At 42.0% G+C, this 26,317-nt stretch overlaps 1 protein-coding gene across 11 annotated transcripts in view; it reads left to right on the top strand.

The window, feature by feature from the left end:
• The first annotated feature begins 793 nt into the window (after positions 1–793).
• CCDC91 (coiled-coil domain containing 91) overlaps positions 794–26,317 on the top strand; it is a 518,367-nt gene continuing 492,843 nt past the window's right edge. The window contains exons 1-2 of one of the 11 annotated variants that reach the window (XM_089771314.1): positions 796–1,017; positions 5,886–6,370. The gene's annotated coding sequence lies outside the window, so the exon portion shown is untranslated. Of the gene's footprint in view, positions 1,018–1,042; positions 1,230–2,370; positions 2,446–5,885; positions 6,371–26,317 lie in introns of those variants that run through there. The other 10 variants (XM_089771299.1, XM_089771306.1, XM_089771336.1 and 7 more) reach the window with 10 other exon arrangements.

The raw sequence follows: 26,317 nt of genomic DNA on the forward strand, positions 1-26,317 counted from the left end.
GGCCGGCTCACAAGCACTCTTAGGCAAAGAGCACACTTTAAACAGCTGGCTGCTCTGTGTTCTGGATGCTGGAGAAGGAGAAGGAGGCTTCAGGCACTGCTCCAACCCCCTAGCAAAATCTCTCAGCTCCCATTGGCCAGTTTCTGGCCAATAAGCGCTGATAAATTTTGCTGGGAAGGGCCATGTGTGAACCCGCCACCAGATCAGGTCAGGTGGAGCAGCCAGCTGACCACCCTGGGACTTTAGCAAACAGGCAGAGAACCTCCCAGGCAGAGCCTGCATATGGGATCCCACCCTCTCTTTCCCCACAAGTACCTGCCTCAGGCCACCACCCAAACTCTCTGTACCCCTTTCCCTCCTTGAATATTATCACAGGTTTTAATTTTGTTTTGCACCTGTAATTTAGTTTTCTCAAGAACCGTAAATACCTATTGGCGGGTAAACAATTAAACATATTGATTAGCAGCCTGGCCTGGGGTCTCCAGGTTTCTAGCAGGAGATCCCATTTGTACACAGTCAGAGGACTAGATGCACATCCAAGTCCCCTCCCCGGGGGCAGGGAGGCGGGTGTGTCCGGCGCTGCGGGGTGCCCAGGTGACATGACTTGAGTAGGGCGGGACTCGTGGGCGCTGCCTCGCCTCAGAGCCTCCAAGGTGTCGACAGGCGGCGAGTGACCCCGCCTTAGCGCCCCCGCAGGCAGCTGCTTCCTTTCACGTCACCAGGGGGCGGCGCCTGGGGAAAGCAGGAGGGGCTGTCCCCGCGCTTTGGGTTTCCAGTCCCCACCGGCTTAGAACGCGCTCGGGACAGGGAGCGTCTCTCCCAACACCACGTGATCGGAAGAAGGGGGAGTAGCGTAAACGCCACATCCGGGTGTTTCATGGGAGGATGGGACAGGTTGCTGCCGCAATAGCGTCACTGGGACGATTGTGTTGATTAGTGACGTCCGCACGCAGACACCTACGGCGGGCCCAGGGGAGGAGAGGGAGGGTAACTGGAGCGAGTCACTCTCGGCGGCAGGTAATAGAATGTTCGCAGCATTCTAAACACCAACGGTCTCAACGGCTCCAGAAGTGGGGGAGGGGTGCGTCTTAGGGAGACGTTCGGGTCGGGTTGAGGGCAGTTGGCGACCTGACTGGGACAACCTGTCCACCTCCGGCGCTGGCTGTGATGCGTTCAGTTTGCCCGGCATATCTGGGAGAGTTCAACAGCCCTGGGTGAGCCTGTAAGAGGTATGAGCCACTCCCATATTTGGGGTAGGGGCTGCTGAGACAGCTGCTGGGCAAGCCCTTGGCTGCTCTTGCAGGCGACGGTATCCTAAAAGCTCGTCTCTTGTTCCTGTCCATTTGTGTGACCAGGGACTGCAGCCCCCATTTACTAGTACTGCCAGTGGCCCGGTGCCAGGGCATGCATGTCCCACTAGCTTTTGTGCCCACATCCCTGGTGAGCTGTCACAAACCACACGAAGAAAGGGAGGTTACCAGATGAGGTTCAAAGTATTTCACTGATATTGCAAAATCTTTCATTCCTTATGCCTTAAAATTAATATTCCTCTATGTGCTTGAGTGGTTAGAGTTGTTTAGTCTGGGAATCTGGTTTAATTTCCTCCTTTGTCATAGTTAAGGATGTAAAATGTTGTGGAAAAATATAACCATATAACTGCTAAAAATCCTAGCAGTTACACACACTGCAGTGCCTGCAGCGGCAAGTTTTAAAAGTTACACAGTAGAAGCCCAGGAAAGCGTCCCCGGGAGCGGAACCGGCTGCAGGTTGTGGTGTGACAACTGGCTACCTGGGAGTGGGATACTGCACAGCTGCAGTGGAGCCCCCCCCCCCCAAGAGTAACCATGTTCCTGGGGAGACTTTGCTGCTAGGCACTGCAATATAACCTTTATACTGCAGAGCCCACAACAAAGCCGGAGAGCCAGTGCGTAACCATTAACAGAAACCAGTAAATTGATGCTTATTGGTTAACTGTTTAAATGGTTACACTTTTACATTTCTACTGGGACAAGTCATTTTGTGCCTGAGTTCCCTCTCTGAAAAGTGGGGATAATTGAACATACCTCACAGAGGTGTTGTGAGGATACACACATTAAAAGCTGTGAGATGCTCAGATCAGAGTGTAGCCATAGATGGGCCTGGTTAGGCCTCAGCTCACCCTCTTAGCATCCAGACCCACCCAGATTTGTGCAGAGTCTCTGTCATGGCTCCTTTGGGGGGGGTGTCATGATCATGAGGGTTAGCCAGCAGCCTGGGGATTAAGGGGTTAACTATGTCCCTTACCTAGCAAGGAGGAGTGGCCAATAGGAATGTAGATTGGAATTTCAAACTGGGACAAAGTAATTTTTGGCTTTTTCCCCCCTTTGTTCTGGGCAGTTTCCTTCAGCTATTGAGGGGGACAGACACTGTTTCTCCCTCCAAGAAAAGAGTCTTTCTTCACTTTCTGTAAGTAGGGTAAAGTTTAGATAAATCTGTTAGGTTTTGTTTTTTTATGGTTTGGGTATGGGATCTTCTGTCTGTGCACTTTTTAAAAAATGTTTTGGCTTTCCTTTGTAACTAAGTTCTAGGCCCATGGAGTTTCTCCACTAGTATATTATTTTGTTACTCTTCCATCTAATCATTATGCTTGCAACAGGAATAGTGTGGTGATAACAAAAGTTTTCTCTTTTCCTTTTATTAACCTGGTATTGGTTAATGGTGGTGTCCTGCTTTTTACTTTAGAGGTGAGATTTTCCGAAATGGGGTCTCCCCTGGTTTCTTCATTAATTTGGGTGGTGGCAGCGGAGATTCTATCCCCAAAATCTAGAGTTTTAAGATTTTTGGGGGAAATTTTATACCAAAGCCTAGTAGATAAGGTTTTGGGTACACCTTGCTGGCCCCCACTTCTGCATTTATCGTGCCAGAATGGGGAAGGAGCCGTGACAGTCTCCATTTGGGGTTTGTCTGCCTGGTGCATCCTTCTCCTGCTGGTGCGGTGCACAGCTGACCTGGTCTCTGGCCCCAATGCTAACCCCACCCAGATCCCCGAAGCACACATCTCTGGTGTTGGGACTAGGGCAGCACAGCATGTTGCAGGTGGGAGAGGGATGCATCCTCGGAGGGGGTGAGTCAACCCAGATTGGGGGTTTGTTGTGGGGGTAGGTCTGAATGGGGATTGCACTGGGACTGGAGACCAGGGTAGCAGTGTACAGCGTTGGTAGGAGAGGGATACTGTGGAGTAAGTGACACTTGAGCCCTGGAAGGGCCCCTCTCTGGCTCATAGGTTTGTCCCACAGCTTGTGTGCCCCTGGCAGCCTTGTTGCTTGCTGAGTAGTAAGGGCCAGCTGGAGACTCCTCTGTTCCTCTATATCATTTCCTGCCACTCAAAATCATGGCCCACCCAGTTTTCCTGTTGTAGTTATGCTACCAGCTTAGACACTATGGTAATGGGCCCTTCTTCCTCCCCACTCAGATTGTGTCTGTTTCCTTGAAATATTATTTTAGTGCAGAAGGTGATAGTGGCCTTTTGTGCATCCATTTCTTTATAAGTGGAAGGAGTTGGGGTAAAAGGAGTGAGAAAATCTACTTTGGCAAGTAGGAAACTTCCTTGCTACTTGGTGGGTAGGATGGGAAGTGCGAAAACCATCCATTTTTGAAGACTTTGTGGTTTTGTGTATGTTAAAGAAATAGTTTTCTAGAGCTTAAGGTTACCATATCTCTCCAGTGTGTCTGCTGACAGATATTTCTAATTCTCCAGGCCATAATAGCAAAGTTTTGTTGCAATTGTTCAGAGCAGCGGTGAAACTGTCAATGATCCTGTCAGTTTCACTTTGTTTCTAGTTAACACTTGTTACCAGTAGCAGAGACCTTCCCTAAAGCTTGCAAGCAGTGGCAAATGAGGCCTAAGGGAGTGGCAGAATATTTAGGATGCTCTAGTTGAGGAAGATCAAGTCGTGCTATAACACTTCAGAGGATCAGTATTTTCGCTTCTGAGCAAAGCAAAATTCAATAGACTGGTGATGATTTTTTTCTTATCCCTAAAGGCAGAATTTACCTGTTCTTTACTTATTCATCTTATCAGTGTCTGACCTTAACTTCTGCCCATGGAACTTTTCCTTGACTTCTTTTTTGACTACATCTTCAGTCATAGTTCTTCTCTGTTCATTACCGATACTTTGCTTCCCTTGTGGGTATCCTTTCCAAAATTTCTATCTTCCAGTCCAGGTTAGTAATGTATTGATTGGCATACATATTTCAGTGCTTCTGTGGTCAATTTTCAGCACTTCAATTCTTTGTGCTTCAGCACCTGTTTTTAAGCACTTACCTATCCGGTCCCAGGGCTGCCCAGAGGAGGGTGTAATCTACCTGGATTTCAGTAAAGTATTTTATACAGTTCCACATAGGAAATTATTAGTTAAATTGGAGAAGATGGGGATTAATTTGAGAATTGAAAGGTGAATAAGGAACTAGCTAAAGACTAGTCGATAAGGGCTCTTTCACCTTTGAAGTGTAGTAAGAGCCCCAGGGCTGTTGCTACACTTCAAAGATGAAAGCCCTGCAGGGAGCACGGGTCCAGCAGGGGACTCAAGCAGTCCTCCACTGGCCCTGTGTTCCCCGCCACATTTCAAAATGGCAGCAATGCATGGAGTCCCCAGCTGACCCTGGACTCCATGCGCCACTGCTGCTTTGAAATGCCACATGCATCCCGGGCCAGCTGGGGTCTCCTATCTGGTCCTGGGCTGCATGCAGCATTTCAAAGCAGCAGCACCACGTGGATCCCCGGGGTCTGGCCCCATGCTCCACGGGGCTCTGCTGCTTTGAAGAACTCTCTCCTTTTCTCCCCTTTGCTGTCTCTTTCTGATATAGGCAACAAAGGGGGAGAAGCAACTAGTTGACAAGCCTGTTGACTATCCGATAAGCATTTGTGTATCGGATAGTTGACTGGTCATTCACATCCCTAGTTTTGTACCCAGGTGCCTGTATTTTTGGTTTCCATTGTTACTTTCAGTCACATCTGTACTCAAGGGTAAATACTTAAGCACCAATTGGCATTAGTGGTTGCAATTTAGTTGCATTCTTTTTACTTGACTGTCTCCTCAACCACTAAAGCAGAAATACTATTTACTGGCTTCAAAAGATATCTGAATGGTAGAATCTGATCAGTTGTCTGCTGTGTGGTTGCATTTGCAGTCTAACCTGCAAGTATGGAGGTATCCAATGTGCAAGCCTCTGGACACTGAGGAAACAAGAGAAACATTTCCTTTTCAAGGCATCTTAGAGAAACTCCCCAAAGTTTGGCACAATGTTATCCTAGACTGCTTCAAAAGGAAAGCTGCCAAATACAATGTGTATGTACCATCTGCCTAAGCACAAATCTAGCTTCCTCCTGATATGTCCTTTGTTCACCAACAGAAAGGCCTGTGCTATCACTCTTATGTATCAAAATTTTGAGACTTCAAGTCTCAATATTGAAATCTTTGATGCTGAGTTCTTACATACTAGGTGAGGTGGGGGTAGATTCAGGTAGGGGTTATTGAGAGGAAACCCTCTACTTTCTTCTGGCACACTGCAGTCATATTCCTATGATCCATTCAATTCCACTTCTAGAATTCCTGCTGATGCATGTTCCCAGCTTGGTGCTAAAAACAGATTCACAATGTTACAATATGGTATGAGGCTGACATGTCTCCAGTAACAACTTTGAGGCATTTTTCTTGCTCTTTATGAGTCTGGAGCTCTCAGAGCAGTCTTAATTCTTTTTGCATGAAAGCTGGTACCTGTTTCCTTGGAGTTTCCTCCTAGGCACATAAACTTTTGGCTCTAAATGCTTACCCCTTTGTAACTCTTATGTTGGGATTCCAGCATGATGACTATTAGAAGTTCATGAAGCCTTTTTGGTGTTCTAGGTACTTCCATTGAATCAGATGCTTGTGTGGTGTAAGCTGAATTCAAGAGGAAAAGGACAACAGCTATATGTAGTCCTAAGTGCCAGAAGATTCCACTGGTGCTACTTGTAAAGCAAGGCAGAAAAGCAACTGAATAACATCCTGCAAGGCAGGATCCAGCCTTCTCTAACTTTACAGAAGCGGCTAAGACATCAGAGTCTTTGATCTCTGAGAAATTGGGCAGGTTCTTACACTTTGTGAAAGTCACTTATGAGGAGGACTTAAAACAACAACTGGAAAATGTTTTATGGTGTGGTGAAAACCAAGCTCTTTCATTCTCCATACTTACATGAAACAAACGTTTCTTACCACAGTATTCAACTGCATCTAAACTTTTTTTGGTAGCTTTTTCAGCCTATTGTGCAATAGTATATTTCTGTAAACTTCTACAGGCATTCCCCGACTTACAAATGTTCTGAACACCTGGTCATAACTCGATTTGGAGGGTAAGTCGGAAATACCCTTAAACATGCTGCCCGCGCTGTTCGAAAAACTTGACATACATAGTTCTCAACTCGAAAATATTATAGTGGGATTAATGGGAGGTTGGTTGTAAGTATGGATGGTTGTAAGTCAGTGTGTTGTATTGTTAGGTTCATGCAGGGTTTGGCATTTGAAAAAAGGTCAATATTTGAAAGCTCCCTCCATCCTGGAGTGTTAATGTGTTGCTGCTGAAATGCCTTTTGAACTCAAGTTTCTTACATAAGGAGTTTTATTCCTAGTGTGTCATCATCTCTTACACAGCCAATGAGATCAGTCCATTCTGTCATACATTTGTTTCTTTTAGAACAGCTAAATTTATGGGTGGTTTGTATTTGCTGTCATCATTTATGCAACCAGTGTAACATATAGATTTATGAAGGAAGTATTTTCTCCTTTTGCAGGGTTTCCAAAATAAATACAGAAAATCTTTTTGTCATTGGCCTTATTATTACTTTCTCTTGGAGTTTTATTTTCATTTAATTTTACTCTTGAACATCCTTTTATCCACTGGACCTGATCTCCAGAACTGAGAATCTTGGAGAAATGCTTTTATCTTCCCTTAAGACTTCAGATTTCATTACAATATGATTCCTTATTCACTTGCACAGTCATTTCAGAGTTTGACAGAAGTCTTTGTTTTTTGTGTGTGGTATATGTGTGGTGGTGGAGTGTGTGTCTTTTTTGGTGAATCAATTGGGTTTTTTTGTTTTGTTTCAATCTTTTGTTTTATTTTAGTGGCTTATTTGGGAATACTGTGCCTCCAGCTCAGTAAGACACTGACTTGGAGGAAAAATGGTTAAACTTGCAGAGTTGCATGGGTATGTGAGTCTACATAAGTTGGGGGTTGGTTTAGATTCCATTTTGCTACTGCTCGCCTTGTGGACCAACAGTTGTTTAGACCTTGAGGATTTCTGCTTGTCTCATCTTAGGGAATTAGCAGTGTGAATCTTCTTGAAATGGTACCTTCAGAGAAGCAGACTTAAAATATCCCTTTCAGGAATTAGGGATGGGAATGAAGAGTTGTTTAGTAGACTCTGATAAGCAAATGCTTATTGGATAGTTGTGTCAACTAGTTGTTCCCCCTTCTTGACCTGGGCTGCCTCTATCAGAAGGAGGCAGTGGGGGGGGGGGGGGGAGGGAAGAGGAGGGAGTACTTTGAAGTGGCAGCGCTAAGTGGAGCCTGGGGCCAGACCCCGGGCTCCACGTGGCACTGCCACTTTGAAACACTGCGTACAGCACAGGGCCAGCTGGGGTGTCACCAGGCTGCATGCTGCATTTCAAAATGGCAGCACCATGTGGAGCCCGGGGCTCCATGCAGCGCTATTGCTTTGAAATGCCATGGGGAGCACAGGGCCAGTGAGGGACTGCCCCACTTCAAAGGAGGAGGTGCCGTATTGACTAATCAAATAGTCAATGCAATTTGCATCAACTATTCTATTAGCCAGTTACTCAAAATTTAACATCCCTATCAGGAACCACACCAGGCATTTTGAATTATGACTTGATAATTTATTACATCTACTTTGTAGAAGCTTATTAAACAGATGAAGTTCCTAGGCAATGTTTTAGAAAAGCCATCTGGTAGAATTTCTAGCACTTCTACACTTTCCCATCAGCTGGATGTGAGAACTTTGTACCTGGATCTTGCTTGTAGGACTCTGAGTAGTCTTACATACTGGCATCAGGCAAGAAGGGGGTCATTTTGTAAACTTTTCAAAACATGGAAACAGCGCTTATGGAACTGATGAATCCTAATATTAATACATCTCTTTTGGATTCTCAGGGCACGTCTAGACTGCCCGCGGCTTTTGATCCCATTTTTGGAAGAAAAAAATGTTTTGAAAAAAATAAAAGCAGTCTTGATGCAGTTCTTTCGGGGGGAAAAAAAACCCTCTGTGCCAAATTGAAGGAGGGTTTTTTTTTTTAAAAGGATTTTTTTTTTCTTTTGAAAGCTGCGGGCATCTAGATGTGCTCTCAGAGTAAGTAGTATATAGAAGTAAGAAGTATTATTTAAATGATTATGGTTATCTGTTTCTTTGAGTTGGGCTTTCAAATCATCATAATGGCACTATACATACTAAGTGATATAAGTTTCACCTTAATTCTGTCATGCTGACATTCTTTCAAAAAAGTCAAGCCAAGTTTAAGAGAATACTTTTGTTCTTAATTTATAAACTGAGTAAAACAAATGAGAAAAATAATCACAGGAAGGATAACTTGCTTTCTTTTCTCTAGATGAATCAGTTGTCAGTAGGTTAGTGAGGGGGGGGGAAAAGCCTGGAAAAAGTAGCTAATAGCTGTTAATTACTCGACAGTACATATACAGCTTACAGAAAACATGGTTTCATTTTACATAGCTATAGCTCCAGTAGAAATGGAGAGCCAGCATCATGTGATCAGCCAGCAATCTGCAGGTACCTAGTGGGCCATAGATCAGTTGCAGGCGGGATGGAAACCCCAAAAATATTAATAATTTTTGTTCTTTGGAAGCAAGTATGTGTGCATGTTGAGGTGGGAAAGGATGACTTTGTGACGGCGCGTTGGGGGTCCCCCGTCTCCTGCACCCCGAAATGGCACAAACAGACTGCACCAGCCGGTGGAATAGAGGAAGTTTATTGCCTCTCCAGGATACAGCACAGCACAGATGGAATCTGGTCACAGAGCTGGGCTAGGATGCCTCAGGCCCCCTTGAGATGGGGGAGACTGGGCCCCTAAACTCCAGCCCCTTCCCCTATGCTCTCCTCCATGCTCTCAGACAGCCAGCAACCAACTCACTAACTTCCAGCCCTGCCCCCCAGCCAGGGCAGCATTCCACCTTCCTTTGTTCCTCTCCATGGGGGGTGTCTGGCCACTGGTTTGCATAGTGACTCATCCTGTTTGGCTGGGTCCTGGTACCCACGGCAGCTAGTGGGGCCACCCCAGAGCCAGCAGCATAGAAACCAGCCAGGTACCCCCACTACGTCACAGACTTACAAGCAAATTCTTAGGAAAAGCGTCTTGTTATCCCTCAAAATTAGTATTTTTCTGTGACCTGTTGCTGGGACAGTTGCCTATATTTTCATTGGGTGATGGTGAGTTTATGTAGGGACTTCTCTTAATGTGCTGATTTTGGATAGTTGGCCCAGTGCCACATTGTAATAGGGATCATCTGTTCAAACCTGTTTACTCAAACTTTGAAATATATTTGAAGCATCAATATAAAATATATTCTCAAGACAACTTTTGTCATAATTTCTAGAAATTACCTTACTAAGTTTGACTAAGTTGAGACACTCTTAAGGATAATTTATTTTCCTTGTTTTTTGAAAAAGTATGTGATTGTGTATGTTTGATTTGTGTCTCTCTTGCCTTTTTTTGTATATTTTGTTTTCTTAAATTATAGGTCAGTTCTTATGGATTGCTCTTAATTCAGGGTGGATACTACTGGAATAAAAGCTTCAGGGTATAGCTGAGTTAGTCTGTAACTGGAAAAACTTAAACAGTCTTTAAAGTGCTAACAGACTAACAAAACATGTAACTTGTATCATGAGCTTTCGTGGGTACAACTCAGTTCTTCAGATGAAATACATTAAATACTACTGGAATACTAATGATTATTAGTTCATCTGGACTGAAGATAGTGATCTTGAGTTGGCTTCCACAACTGTTCCACTTTAAGCCCATGAACATACTTGTATACATGGTGACATGTAAATGAATAATACCATTGTCTTTGGGCAAGTTGGAACATCTCAAAAGATATTTAACCGTAAAGGTTTGATTGCATTACTGTTTATACATCCGTCTATGCATGAAAGCATAGAAAAGGACAAAGTTAAGTACTCTTCATTTATCTACTTTATAGAGTAAACAGCTTGTTACAACTTGGCTTCTACATACAAGAAGAGCTAAATAAATGCTTTCTGGACGATACTGCTTTCTAATCAGAGTACAAAAACTGTGGTATCCAGTAAAAATAAAATTGGACATATAACCAATATGATGAGACTTGAAGAGGACTTGGGGTGGTCCATCCTATTTTTTACATAGCACTGTGTTAATTATGCATTGACATGCACTGCTCTTCACTTCTGTGGCTTGTCTTGATTACATTGTTAGCTTAAGCTGTACATTTTGAGTTTTGTTTTTAACCTGACTCTTATCCACACACAACACTAGCTCAAATTATTGGCACTGCAAGTTTGAACTAGCTAGGAGGGTATAAAGTGCTGCTAATGCTGTAGCTAATAATGCAGTATAGGGATGTAAGTGACTAGCTGACTATCCGATAAGCAAAGGCTTGTCAGATAGTCGGCACCCTAGTCACTTCCCCATCGTTGCTGCCTCTATCATAAAGGGAGGGGGAGGAAAGAGGAAAAAGGTGCTGGGGGAGCCAGCTTAAAAGGGGGAGGGGGAGGAGGCACAGCAGCATTTCAAAGATTGAAGTGCTGCATGGAGCCTGAGGCCAGCGGAGGACTCAGTACCCCGCTGACCCTGGTCTCCACACCGTGTTTCAGTCTTTGAAATGTACAAGAGTCCTTGTGGGACTCTTTTTAAAGCAGAAGCACCCACATGCAGCCCCCCCCCCCCCCCCGACGTTGGGCTCCATGTGGCGTTTCAATCTTTGAAATGCACAAGAGCCCCTCCTGGGGCTCTTGTATATTTCAGAGGTGGAACGCTGCACTAGTCCTTATCGACTAATCAAATAGTCAATGGAAATCCAATAAACTATTTGATTAGTTAATTAATTGAAATTTAACATCCCAAATGCAGTGGAAATGTAGCAGGTCAAGTTGTGACTTCAGCTTAGTAATTAACTCTTTCAGTTTGGTTGCCTAGTTGAAAAATCAAAACATTCACTTGAAGTTTGAACCAAAACACAAACTTTTCAGATTTTTTTTTTTTTAATGGAATGAAGAGTTGAAAAATTTGTTTGGGATTGAACAAAATGTTTTGGGAGGCTAAATGTTTTTAAAATAAGGGAATTCCAAAATGAAACTTATTTGTGAAAGAAACAAACAAATTAAAAAGGACATTTTGACATTTGACAGACACTATTTGCCAACTCAACCCAAAATTTCAGATAATTTGGTTGTTCAGAATTTGCATATTTTTGGTGGAAAAAAATATTTGCACTCAAATTTCAGAGACTGATGGTCTAGAGAGGTTCAACCTGTACCAGAGAGAAATAAATTCTGATGTTGTTTTTGAACTGGTTTTCATGATTGAATTACATTTGAATTATAGACTAGCTCTGTAATGCCTCATGTATAGATGAAGTCTGTTTTTGTGTTTTCTCTCATTAGATTTGTGCTTATGGTGCATGTTGCAGTAAGGATATTGTGGGAAGGATCTGATCTGTGATATAGTAGAAACTTGTTTTATTGGATGCGGATGAGTACTGTTGCTATAGCTCCCATTGGCCAGGAACAGTGAACCACAGCCAACAGGAGCTGTGAGTGGCTGCACTTGGCAGGTGCACAGGGAAATACAGTATCTGGTGACCTCCTAATTGGGAATCCTGGAAAATCCTATCCAGTCCATGGGCCGCTTATTGTGCACCCTTGCGATAAAAGATGATTCAGTTTTTAACTTTTTCTACCAGTGAAACACAAATCACTTCAGAGAGAAGTATTTATGAATATAATGACATCAACAGGATGGATTTGATTTAAATAATGATTTAAGTCACTAGTAGGAAGACTCAATTTAATAATGGTTTTCTGCAGAAAAGTGCATTCTTGTTGGTTATTACCTTAATACATATTCTTCACAACTCAGAGATAGATGCAGGTTTCATTTTTACAAAGTACAGACTACATTTTAAAATAATGATTTATTTTAAATTTTTCAGATTAGTTTTACACTATATCAGAAAATGAATGATTGGTTATTTCATTTACCAAAGGTAAGAGGAAGCAGATATTTATGAAGTTGATGGGAAGTGTACTGTCTCCAGTTCAACAGGGTAATCATTAATATTTGGAGAATTTTCTTGCCATGTTGTATTAGGAGGAGAACATCACCAGACAGATATTTACATTGTTTTATTTAACTAAAACAACAACGTTCTACTGGATTTTTTTTTTTCTCATCAAAAATACATTTTGCTGTATGGCTCAGAGGCATGGTGCGTTGTTCAGTGCAACACTAAGAAAATTCAGACATTTGTCAATAAATGCATTAGACACATTCTCCAGCTAAAGTGATATGATAGAATGCCAAATGAAACCTTGTGGACCAAAACAAATCAAACAAATAGAGGTCCAGATTAAGAAAAGAAAATGGCGACGGGCAGGCCACATCCTGCGTAAGGACTGTGAGGAATGTATCATGAGACAAGCGTTAGAATGGAATCCAAAGGGAAAGAGGAAAAGGGGACGTCCCAAACAAACTTGGCATCAAAGCTGCCTGGACTAAGTAAAAGCAGCTGGCTTAACATGGGATCAAATCAAGACTATCACTAAGGATCGCATCAGATGGAGAATGACTGTGGAGGCCCTATGCTCCATTAGGAGCCCAATGTACTAATAGATAGAAATATACATTTTAACAAAACAAGCATATGAATTTAGTTAAACATTTAATTTTTTTAAAAAAATCAGGTTTGTCTCTGTTAAAATTTGTTTTTAACAGTTAATTTTTAAATTTCATTTAAATTGACTCAGCTAGGTCAACTTGAGAAACCTAAAACTGACTTCTGCAGCTAATTCAGTCATTTATTTTCCTGTTTGTTTATAATTTGGAAAAGAAAAAGAAAGCTCTCCTACTTTGTCAGGCCCCAAATGATTTCTCAATTTGGAGTGAATTAGTCCAAAGGAAGAAATTTTTCTCTCAGCAGCAGTAGCTTCTTCTGCTGCTGTAAAGTGAGACTATCACTTCAACATCTCTGAAGGCAAGTCTTAAGTGATTTCCACTGGTGTGATTTTTTTCCTTAAAACATTATCAGCAAACATATTTCTTGAATGGTTCGCCCTTAGCTCTGAGGTAGGGATGTTTAAATCCCAGTTGATCAGTTAACCAGTTAAATGCTAGGTGTATCCAGCTTTTAAATGGTTAACTGACTGAAGCAGGATCCCAGGCAGGGGACTGCTCCAGCTTGGCTGGAGCATTCCCCAGTCCTCATGTTGCAACTGGGGCTGGGGCTGCCTAAGGCGAGCCTGGGCTCAAATGAGCATTGCAGCCATATGTGACTAGCTTGGGACTGACTTGACTCTCTCTTCTAAATTTCTTCTCATCTTGAGTATATTTGTGTCATTGTCTGTGACCAAACTCCGTACACTTGAATTTTTTTTCTATAGCTAGTTATGGCTTTTACTGCTGCTACTTGTAAGTATTCTGCTGCGTGTGCATTTCCTGATTTATCTATTGATTCTGTAAGGAAGACAGTACCTTCTGTTGTCACACAAGCGCATGAAACGGGATCATTGTGGACATTGCTCTATCCATCAAGACTCATGTTAGCAATTTTACCCTTGAGACTTTTTGCACACTGCTCAATTTCTCTTTGATATACTTTGTCCAGCAATGTGCCTGCGGTACCTGTTCTGTTGGGTGAATTGTATCCTGGTTTTAATGACTGAAGCATTTTTATGAAGTGTGGGTTCTCAATCATATGGAAAGGAGAGTTTGTTGCTTAAAAAACTTTTATCATTTACTTTTTTTTGTAATCTGCTGGTTCTTATCACAAACTTATCTGATTGTTTCTGCAAGATGGAGTTTTTTCTTTTTGCTATGGGTGATATACTGTTGCTATGTCATGTATGTGATGTGACTGAAACACTATCATTGGCAGATAATTCTGAAATTATAGAAAATGATTGTGATCTTGAAGGTGGATAGTCTTTAGAATCCTTTATGTTGAGGAGGATGTATTCTCCAAAATAAGTCAATGCAGTTATTTACTTATTATTATCATTGCGTTCCCTGACACTGAGAGTGACTTTAAAGGTGAAATTGTGAAAGGAAAATCTGCCTATTTCATCTATTTATTTTTTTTTTACAACTGCATCAAAAAGGATAGTACGATACAGTAACAACTATATATATTTTTTTTGTTCAAATATGAGAATTCATACTTAAGGACTGCCTGTCTTCCTTCTGGACTATTCCTGCAGTAAGAAAGCTTACCAACCTGAAGATCCTGAATGTTCATACACATTCTTTTCATCTTCTTCAATACAGTCTCTCCGGAGAATGAACACTTCTCATTATGTTTTATTTGGGCAACCAGGCCTTTCATTTCTTTGTTGAACTGTTTACATTTTGCACACACGCCTGTCTTACTTACAGGTATTCCCAATTTGGGTCTCTCCTATGATGGCAGTAGGTCATAAGTTTTCCCTTCTAATGAGAGAATGGTATAGTAAATTTCAAATCAAGGAAGGCTATACTCAGACCTCAAGTGTTCTGGAATATGCTGCTCAATCAGTTCCGCGTCTGTTTCTACTAGGGATGTAAGCAATTAGTTGACTGTCCGATAAGCATAAGCTTATTGGATGGCTGACTAGTGATGTGGCTAATCCCCCATCCCACTGTCTCTATCAGAGAGAGGCAGCAAGAGGTGAGAGCAGGAGCCAGTGATGGAGGGGAGCCATCTTAAAAGCCAGTTTTACCCCAGCACTGTCTCTGCAGGGGACAACGGTGGTAGAGGCACAGCAGAAACTGCTTGTGTGGGGACTGAAGCAGTCTCCACGACTGCTGGTTCTGCTGCAATTCTGCTTTTAAAAAGTACAAGTGCTCTGGCAGGGCTCTTGTACATTTCAAAGGCTGAGATGCTGCAGGGTACGTGGGGCCAGTGGGGGAGTCCCCTGCTGGTTCCTCACTCCCTGCAGGGCTTCTGCTTTTAAAATGTACAAGAGCCTCAGTGGGCTTTTGTACATTTCAAAGGCTCATGTGCTGCAGGGAGTGTGGGGCCAGTCCCCTGCTGGCTCTGCGGTCCTTGCTGGGCTTCCGCTTTTGAACTGTAGCAAAAGCTACATCCATGTAAAGCATCCACGTCAGCGGGAGGCAGCACTGACCCTCTCTGTTGCCCCCTTAAAAGGCAATTGCAATGTCACAGTCTAGAACAAGCAGTTTATAAGGCCCAGTCCTCGGTCAGGATGGGGCAGAAAGACAAAAGTTTACCGTGGTGGTTTGATAACAGTTTAAGGCTCTGGCTGGGTTCCAGCCAGGCAGGGGTCGGAGTTTCCTAGCTGGAGGAGAGCCGACAAATTTCCTACCTGGCTCGGGTGCTGCTCTTCAGGGTCATCTGAGGACAAAGGTGCTGGCAGTGTGTCCACTGGTTCTGGCTCTGGCAGGGGCCTGGATGGACCATTCCAGTCATTGGGTCCTGGAGGCCTCGGCAGGTTTTATTAGCGGGAAAAGTCACTTGTGGCCCATTTTAAAGAATAGAAAAATATCCCCATGGCTCCTAATCAGATTGTGAATTCTGAAATAACTGTGTTTAGTAAATAAGTACTACATAATGGTAGCTGATTATATACCTAGTTCTTAAATTTGCATTAGAATGGTTTTAAACAATACAAACAAACACAAAGTCTCATCACTTTCAGGAAATAATACTTTGCTTCATAGAATCATAAGGCTGGAAGAGACCTCAGGAGGTCATCGACTCCAGCCCCTTGCCGAAAGCAGAACCTACCGCAACTAAATCCTCCCAGCCAGGGCTTTGTCAAGCCAAGACTTAAAAACCTCTAGGGATGGAAGTTCCACTTCCTCCCTAGGTAACCCATTCCAGTACTTCATCACCCTCCTAGTGAAATAGTTTTTCCTAATATACAACCTAGACTTTCCCCACTAAAACTTGAGACCATTGCTCCTTGTTCTGCCATCCGTCACTACTGAGAACAGCCTCTCTCCATCCTCTTTGGAATCTCCCTTTAGGAAGTTGAAACCTGGTATGAAATTCCTCTTCACTCTTCTCTTCTGTGGACTAAATAAGCCCAAATACATCAGTCTCTCCTCATAGGTCAAGTGCTCCAGCCCCCTAATCATTTTTGTTGCCCTCCATAGGACCCTCTCCAGTGTGTCCACATCCTTTCTGTAGTGGGAGGCCCAGAATTGGTCGCAGCATTCCAGATGTGGCATTACTAGTGCCAAATAAAGGGGAATAATCACTTCTCTAAATCTGCTGGCAGTGTTTCTCCTAATGCACCCCTATAGGCCATTAGCCTTCTTGGCTACAAGGACACACTGTTGATTCATATGCAGCTTCCATCCACTGTAATCCCCAGGTCCTTTTCTGCTGAACTGCTACCTAGCCAGTCGGTCCCAGCCTGTAACAGTGCTTTGGATTCTTCTGTCCCAAGTGCAGGACTGTGCACACGTGCTTGTTGAACCTCATCAGATTTCTTTTGGCCCAATCCTCTAACCTGTCTAAGTCACTCTGGACCCTATGCCTGTCCTCCAATATGTTTACCTCTCCCCCTAGTTTAGTGTCATCTGCAAACTTGCTGAGGGTGCAATTCATCCCCTCATTCAGGTCATTAATGAAGATTTTGAATAAAACCGGCTCTAGAACTGATCTTTGGGACACTCCGCTTGAAACCGACTGCGAACCTGACATTGAGCTGTTGATTGTCAGGCCCAACGGGCAGTAATCTAGCCAGCTTTCTATCCACCTTACAGTCCATTTATCCAATCCATATTTTCTTAACTTGCAGGGAAGAATATTGTGGGAGACAGTATCAAAAGCTTTGCTAAGGTCAAGGTATATCACATCCACTGACTTCCCCATGTCCACAGAGACAGTTACCTCATTATAGAAGCTAATCAGGTTGCTCAGGAATGATTTGCCCTTGATGAATCCATGTTGACTATTCTTGATCACGTTCTCCTCTTCCAAGTGCTTCCAAATGGATTCCTTGAGGATCCCCTCTGATTTTTTTTTTTTTTTTTTTGGGGCACTGGGGTAAGGCTGATTTGCCTGTGGTTCCCTAGATTGTCCTCCTTTCCTTTTTTTTAAAGCTGGGCACTACATTTGCCTTTTCCCAATCATTTGGGATCTGTCACGATCTCCACGAGTTTTCAAAGTTAATGGCTAAAGGCTGTACAATGACATTTGCCAACTCTCTGTCCTTGCGGATGCATTAAATTCGGACCTATGGATTTGGGTATAATACACTTTGGTATAATATGTTGTGTGGCAGTGCGGGGGTTGAATTTTTCTTACGAAACATAATGCTGGTGATTGCTTCATTGAAGGGATGGATACATTGCTAGAACTGAGTTCATTAATTTTGGAAAAGATTGGAATAGTATAGACATATGAAAGGAACTGTGTACATCATTAACCAAGGAGCCTGTGCTCATTGGTTAACCATCACAGCTACACATAGACTCCTGGTATGCATGGGAAGCTGTCTTAAAAGCTGGCTCCCTGTGCGTGCATGCTGCATGCCTGCCCTCTGTCCGCCGCTGCTGCCTCTGTATCGGGCATCAGTAAGGGGGACAGGTTGGAGACGCCCCTCCCCCCATCTCTGTGTAACCACTGAATTTTTCATCGGTTACAGGTTTACATAATTAAATGCATTTTAGTATCCCTAGAATAATATTCTCTATGGATTTGTTTGAATATTGGTTAACTTTATATGTTAATCAATTTCTCAGTTAAAGTATCTTGTGTTTATTGTAGGGTATGGGACTGTGGGGTTTTTAGCTTATCAAGAACAGTGTGCTACAGTAAATTTCTTTTCACTAGAGGTTTACTGTTCCTGCAACTTTGTTAACAATGCTTTTTCTATGTTATAATTTTGTGTTTAGTAGATGTGGGTATAGAGAAATAAACTGGAAATTCTGTCTCTGTGAGTTGGAATCGTGTAGTTTTTGAAGGGAAAACAATATTTTAGCATACTCTTGCCAGTTGAGCTTTTAAATGGACTTTCCATAGGATACAACTTCTGAAATGAAAATAATGCAGTGCTTCTAAAGTGATTTCTGTGCTGATATACAAATCATGGTCAACATGCATTTTGGTTTAATAAGTTGCTGGTGGTAAAATGAGTATTGCTGGCCCAAGACGACAAAAACATCCAGTTTTTTTAAAAGTCATTTTTAGGCACTTATGACAAGTTGGTGTGGAAAGCACTGAACTTTATTATCTGCTGTTGATTTTTATGATGGTCTCATGTAGAGATGTAAGCGGCTAGTTGACTACCTGATAAACAGAAGCTTATCAGGTAGTTGAGTAGTCACTTGAATAGTAAAGTGCAGCAGGGGAGGTTTAGATTGGACATTAGGAAAAAATTCCTAACTGTCAGGGTGGTCAAATATTGGAATAAATTGCCAAGGGAGGTGGTGGAATCTCCCTCTCTGGAGATATTTAAGAACAGGTTAGATAGACATCTGTCAGGGATGGTGTAGACGGAGCTTGGTCCTGCCTTGAGGGCGGGGGGCTGGACTCGATGACCTCTCGAGGTCCCTTCCAGTCCTATTATTCTATGATTCTATGATTCTATGATTTCTCCTGCCCTTGCTACCTCTATCAGAGAGAGGAAGCAAGGGGTGAGAGCAGGTGCTGGTGCTGTGGAAAGCCAGCTTGAAAGCTGGTTTCCCCCAAGTACCATTTTTGCGGGGTACAGAGGAGGCAGAGGCATCCCTACTATTGGAGCTCTTGTATATTTCAAAGGGAGAGATGCAAGAGCCACAGTGGAATAGCACGCACCCCTCCTTATAGACTACTCAATTAGTTGATGAATTGAAATTTAACATCCCTAGTCTCATGCTTTGTCAAATGTATTGCCAACCTATTTACAATTTTCTCAGTTTTCTAATTTTAGCAATAGGAATCTAAATTATTTTTTCTTTAGACATTGTTGCACTACTTTGCAAGTATATTTTTGTGTTTTCTTTTTATTCTTTTTATTCTTGTTATCCCGAAAAAGAATTGAGAAGCAATTAGGCAGATATAATTACTATTAATTTATAATAAGACTACTCAGTTAATAGGGACATGTTTTCAAAACACATAGGAGTTTGTAAATATCTATCTTTATGTGATATAGTCACATTTAAAAATGTGTTTTGTTTTGTTTTTTTGTCTGAGTTGCTGTAAGTGCCCAATTGCTGTAAGTAGTCTGATCAGTTAATCCTGTAGTCATCTACACTTTTGGCATTGGTAGGTTGGACCTTTTGGCCAAGATGAGTTGGACTCCCTTAACCATCCGTGTCAGGTTATGTGACTTTCTTTTCTTCTTTGGCTGATTTCTCAGTTGATCTTTCAAAACAAAGCCCTGCTCCTTTATCCCAGTCTCCGAATCCTTCACATGCATGTGTGGCTCCATCTTAGTTCTAAGGCTTAGAGGCAGAATTCTCTGAGCTAAAACAGGTGTTGCAGCACAGCCAAAGTTGACCACTTAATATACTTACCCCCAAAATGGAAACAATTCCAAGTTGTTGTTAATCTGAATTTAGACCCAATCTCATCTTCCCTCCCTCTAATTGTACATGGCATTTTAGACCTCAAGAGAGCAAAACTGTCACTCAGTTCCATTAAGGTACATTTTGCTATGAAAATGTCCTTCCGTGACCGGATAGATAAATACTTAGTGGTTACTCACCTGCTGATGCTTTGATTCCTTAAGGACACTGGGAATCTCTTCCCATGTGTGACACCACTGGCTCCAGCCTGAGATCTTAACCTAGTTCTCCGGGCTTTGACTAGACCTCCTTTTGAGTCCATGGCAATTTGGTGTCTTCTACATGTGCACGTGAAGACACATGTAGGAGTGATGGTCATTTCCTTTTTAAAAGACAAATAAACTCTAGGGCCATATCTCAGGTTTCTTCCTACCCCTTTGTATTTTCCATACAACGACTCAAAAGATCCATCTTCCTGTTTTTCCCAAACCCACTTTGTGACAACAGGAGACGGATTCTGCATATGCGATGTGTTAGAAGAACACTAACATTCTATTTGCAGAAGACTAAAGACATTAGGAAATTCCCTAAATACTTCCATTTATCCACAGAAAGACATAATTTAGCAATGCAGTATAGCTGTGGCCAAGCACACATTATGGATTTTTTTTCAAATGATAACAAGATCTAGGGTCACACAATTACTAGATATGATTTTTGGTTGACAGGTTTATGTAACCTTTAGAATTTGAAGCCTAATGGTAGCAAAATATATGTCCTTTAGCATTGCCAGGATTTTTTTTTTTTTTTTAATCATGGACGGGTCCACATCTGTTCTCAAAGTTTTCCCATTCCTGGAATTCAGTAGTCAAAGCATACAAGTTTCAAGTGTTCTATGAAATAGTATCAGTTCAAACAAACTAGGGTGAATTCCATCAAAAAGCAAATTGGCGGAGTTTGCTTATTAGGGACCCAGGTTTTGAAATGTGATTATTTTGAGATCTTTTAAATGTAATACGTGAAGGCTTTAGTTATATATGTTTGAGTAGATTGGACTTTTATTTAGATGAGAAAAATCAGAGGTGCTTTTCTTCACATGGTTATGAACAGTAAGTTCTTAGTCTTCTGCTCAAGTTAAAAAAAAAAAAAGTGTAATGGTGGTAGACACACTGTTTTCCAGGTGGAAGAAAAGTGCTTCATATGTGCTTACCCTTTTGTACCTGACTAATAATTCTAAAAAGCAAGATTTTTAAAGTCTATAAAGATTTTATGCACCTCAATTTTTGGTGTCCACCTTGAAACATCTTAAAGTAGTTGAAATGTTACAGAATGATATAAAACTTACAAAAGGCTGTTAGCCACACACCTCATTTAGAACCGGGAGGTTATGTCTAGACTACATGCCTCTGGCGACAGAGGCATGTAGATTAGACTACCCGGCATAGGAAAATGAAGCGGCGATTTAAATAATCGCTGCTTCATTTAAATTTACATGGCTGCCTCGCTGAGCCAATCAGCTGTTTGTCAGCTCAGCGCAGTAGTCTGGACGCTCCGTGGTCGACATCAAAGGCATGTTAATAAGTGTCAACATTGAGCTAATTGAATGCTTGTTGGGCCTCTGGAGATCAGGTGGAGGTGGTGGTTTTGTGGAAAAGTATGATCAGTGGGGCAATTTGGACTGAAAACCTGGAGATGAAGTGTCTACAGAAGTCAACTCCAGGAAGCATTGTAGCTCATTGATACTTTAGGAGGGGGTGCTCAGGCCCATATCACTTACACCTTCTTTGGTTTCATTTGGAGGTCCAGCCTTGCTTTAAGAGCAGGTTAAGACCTATGATACCTGCTTGTGGCACCCTAGAAACCCCAGATCTGTCATTGAGAACACCTAGTTTAGACTGCTTTTCTCTACAACTTTCAACTCTGTGTCAGGAGACACTCCTAAATAAAAACACAGCAGTAGTTGCCTCTGACTTGCAAATACAGGATGACTAGATATTGAGCCAGAACCTTTCATATCCTCTAGTGGGCCAGAAGAAAGATACCTTCTCTCTTTCTCTCATTTGAGCTGGCAGAGTGGAATGGAGCTCTGATATACAGTTTGACATAGACACAAATCCATGGGACCAGTTCTACTGCAGCTGAGGGAGTTGGCTGATGGGATTGCAGAGCCATTAGCCATTATCTTTGAAAACTTGGGATGATTGGGGTGGGGGGGAGAAGGTGGGAAGTCCTGGATGATTGGAAAAAGACAAATGTAGTGCCCATTTTTTTTAAAACAAGGAAAGGAGGAGAATCTAAGAAACTATACAACACTCAGCCTCATCTCAGTCCCTTGAAAAATCATGGAGGGGACTCTCAAGGAATCAATTTTGAAGCATTTGGAACAGGGGAAAGTGACCAGGAACAGTTAACTGTCATGTATGCTTAGCAGCTCTTTAAAATTAATTCTGTAGCAAAAGCACAGACAGCTATGTTTAAGAGGAAGTAGTCTAACCACAGACTACATAAATTGTCTTTTAGCTATTAAGAAGGTTTGCTGTTAAGAAGGAGTGTATTAGGAAATGTGTTAGGAAACATGATAATTTAGGATAAGCAGTAAAACTTGTAAGAGTAAAAATCCTCATCTGAGATTCTAGCTCTTCAACAATACACCAAGTTTGGTGTAAGAAGAAAAAATTCTTTGCATCTAATTACAAGAGCTTCATCTCATTCGCTAGCTCTTGAGTAACATACAAAAAGAGTCAAAAAATATAACACAAAGATTCTAAAAAAATCAAGAAAAACAAAGTAATATTGATAAGCTATAAGATCAAGGATCCTCATAGTTGCAGTTCTTAAAAAAAAATTAATCTAGAAGAAATTAAACTACATAACAAGTTAGCTGATGTCACTAAGTATCCTTGTAATCATGCTAGCAGAAACAATTTGCTTTTTGTGTATTTCTTTTTTTATTCATTTTCTTTTAATTCTTAGCTGTTATCTTTTAACTTTGTTATTCATTAAGTGGCAATATCGGTAAAGTTATGCTCATTAATTAAAACACAAATTGGTACTTGGTCTAAATTTATTGACGACTTCCCAGGTAAGCAAGGGGGCAGACCAGAGTTCTGGACAGTCCTAGTGAACCCAAGGGAAGGGGTCGGTTTGTTTAATCGCGACCACTCACAGCATTAACAAGGATTCACCAAGGACAAGTGATGCCTGACCAACCAACATCTTTGAAAAGTTGTGGAAGTTGGGACAGATACCAGAAGACTGGAAAAGGGCAAATATAGTGCCCATCTATAAAAAGGGAAATAAAGAACAACCCAGGAAACTACAGACCAGTCAGTTAAAATTCTGTGTCATGTAAGATAATGGAACAAGAAATTAAGGAATTCATTTGCAAATAGCTGGAAGAAAATAATGTGATAGGTAACAGCCAGTATGGATTTGTAAAGAACAAATAATGTCAAACCAGTCTGATAACTTTCTTTAATAGGCTATCAAGCCTTGTGGATAAGCAAGAAGCATTGGACGCGGTATACCTAGACTTTAGTAAAGTATTTGATACAGTCTCGCAAGATCGTCTTATCAATAAACTAGGGAAATACAACCTAGATGGGGCTACTATAAGGTGGGTGCACAACTGACTGGATAACCATTCTCAGAGAGTAATTATTAACAGTTCACAGTCATGCTAGAAGGGCATAACTGGTGGGGTTCTGCAGAGGTCTGTTTTGGGACTGGTTCTGTTCAATATCTTCATCAGTGATTTAGATGATGGCATGGAGGGTATGCTTACTAAGTTTGCAGATGATACTAAGCTGCGGGGAGTTGCAAGTGTTTTGGAGCATAGGGTCATTATTTAAAATGATCTGGACAAACTAGAGAAATGGTCTGATGTAAATAGGATGAAGTTGAATAAGGACAAATGCAAATTACTCCACTTGGGAAGGAACAGTCAGTTTCTCACATACAGAATAGGAAGTGATTGTCTAGGAAGGAGTATTGCAGAAAGAGATCTAGGGGTCATGGTGGACCACAAGATAAATGAGTCAGGAGTGTGACACTGTTGCAAAAAGGCAAACATGATTTTGGGCTGCATTGACAGAAGTGTTGTGAGCAAGTCGTGAGAAGTCATTCTTAACTCTCTACTCTGCACTGATTTAAGGATGTTAAAAACTAGTTGACTGATAAGCATTTGCTTATTGGATAGTCTTTTGACTAGTTGATAGGCACTCAGCTAGTGCATTTCAAAGAAGGCACCTGCGTGCAGTCTGCAGTCAGCAGGACTTCTCGCTGGCTCTGGGCTGTATGCAGAGTTCTGCATTCCTCCTTTGAAATGTACAAGAGCCCCAGCAGGATGCATGGAGTACGCGGAGTTCCTTACTGTACGTGGAGTTCTGCATTCCTCCTTTGAAATGTACAAGAGCCCCTGCATTCAAAGGAGGAATGTAGAAGTTCCTATCCACTAGTCGACTAGTCAATTAACCGCATTTTAACATCCGTACACTGATTAGGCCTCATTTGGAGTATGGTGTCCATTTGAGAGTACCACATTTCAAGAAGGATGTGGAGAAATTGGAGAAGGTCCAGAGAAAACCAACAAGAACGATTAAAGGTCTAGAGAACATGACCTGTAAAGGAAGACTGAAAGAATTGGGCTTGTTTAATTTAGGAAAGAGAAGACTGAGATGGGACATGATAGCAGTTTTCAGGTATCTAAAAGGGTATCACAAGGAGGAGGGAGAAAAATTGTTCATCTTGGCCTCTGAGTATAGAACAAGAAGCAAATGGCTTAAAGTACGACAGGGGAGGTTTAGGGTGGAGATTAGGAAAAACTTCCTAACTGTTAGGGTGATTAAACACTGGAATAAATTGCCTCAGGAGGTTGTGGAATCTCCATCACTGGAGATATTTAAGAGCAGGTTGGACAGATACCTGTCAGGGATGATCTGTGTGGTGCTTGGTTCTGCCCTCAGGGCAAGGGACTGGACTTGGTGATCTCTTGAGGTCCCTTGCAGTTTTAGTATTCTATGATTCTATGATTGCCTATTATGGTAAGGTAACTTACTTTGTGGATATTGGTAAGGCGATATATGTGATATACCTTGACTAGCCAGCAAGTTAAAGAAGTACGGATTGGCTAAATGAGCTGTAAGCTAGATAAGAAAGCTGGCTGGATTTTTCGGCTCAATGGGTAGTGCTAAATGGCTACATGTTTGGTTGGCAGTCAGTTTCAAGCAGCATGCCCCAAGGGTGGTTTCTGGGGCCGGCTTTGTTGAACATCTGATCGCTACACTTACCTTCATACTTCCAGCTTCCATCCCAGACACATTTCTCAATCTATTGTATATAGCCAAGCCCTAAGATACAACTGGATTGGCTCCGATCCAACAGACCGAGACAAACACCTACAGGATCTTTATAGAGCATTCCTAAAACTGAAATACCCATCTGGAGAAGTGGAAAAAACAGATTGACAGAGCCAAAAAAGTACCCAGACATGAACTACTTCAAGACAGACCCAAAAGAGAAAATAACATAATTCCATTTGTCATTTACCTACAGTCCACAACTCAAACCCCTCCAAGGCATTATACACAATCTGCAACCAATCTTGGAAAATGATCCCTTGCTGTCAGAGGCCTTGGGAGAAAGCCTATTCTCGCTTACAGACAGTCCCCCAACCAGAAACAAATTCTTTCCGGTCACGATGGTACACAACCACATCATAAGCATCCAGGAACCCAGCGCTGCAATCAGCTGTGGTGCCAACTTTGCTCACATATCTATACAAGCGAATTCATCATTGGAGCCAACAGAAGCTACGAAATCAAAGGCTCATTTAACTGCACGTCCAGTAATTTGATCTATGCCAGCAGTGCTCCACTGCAATATATATTGGACAAACTGGACAGTCCCTATGGGAAAGAATCAATGGACACAAATCAGATATATGTAACGGGAACATACAGAAACCTGTTGGAGAACACTTTATATCTACCTAATCACTCTTTAAAAGATCTCCAGGTGGCTGTCTTTGTGACAAACGAATTCTACAAGCCAAATACAGAGAGGCGTTCAAATTACAATTCATGCACAAATTCAGTTCTCACACTGATGACCTCCTCAATTGAGATAACGGATGTCTGGGACATTATCAGCATAACATTCAATGAAGGTGCCAACAGCTTTGTGTAGATTCTTGTGTTAGTACCCTTCCTATCTAATTGTTATCTTATGATCTTTATCGGCTTCTTTTAACTATCCAATCCATAGGTGCTTATAGGTTACCAGTTCTGTCTACTTGTTTTTCCCTTTGATATTTTCGTACCCTCTGCTCTTTGTTTCCTGTCCCCTTCCTTTCCCCCCCTTACTCCCTCTCCATTCTCTCCTATTTATTTTGGGTCTGTTCATCCTAAACTCAAAACTCTGGTCATCTGAAAAAGTCGGCTGTGCCTATGACATCTCAAGATACCATCTACATGTTTTGTTAGTCTATAAAGTGCTACCAGACATTTGCTGTTTAAGTTTATCTTTATTAATGACCTGGATAAGGGGATATATTGCATCCTCAGGAAGTTCGT

Source organism: Pelodiscus sinensis, chromosome 1 (assembly GCF_052426305.1).
Source record: "Pelodiscus sinensis isolate ZL-2025 chromosome 1, ASM5242630v1, whole genome shotgun sequence".
Taxonomy (NCBI): domain Eukaryota; kingdom Metazoa; phylum Chordata; order Testudines; family Trionychidae; genus Pelodiscus; species Pelodiscus sinensis.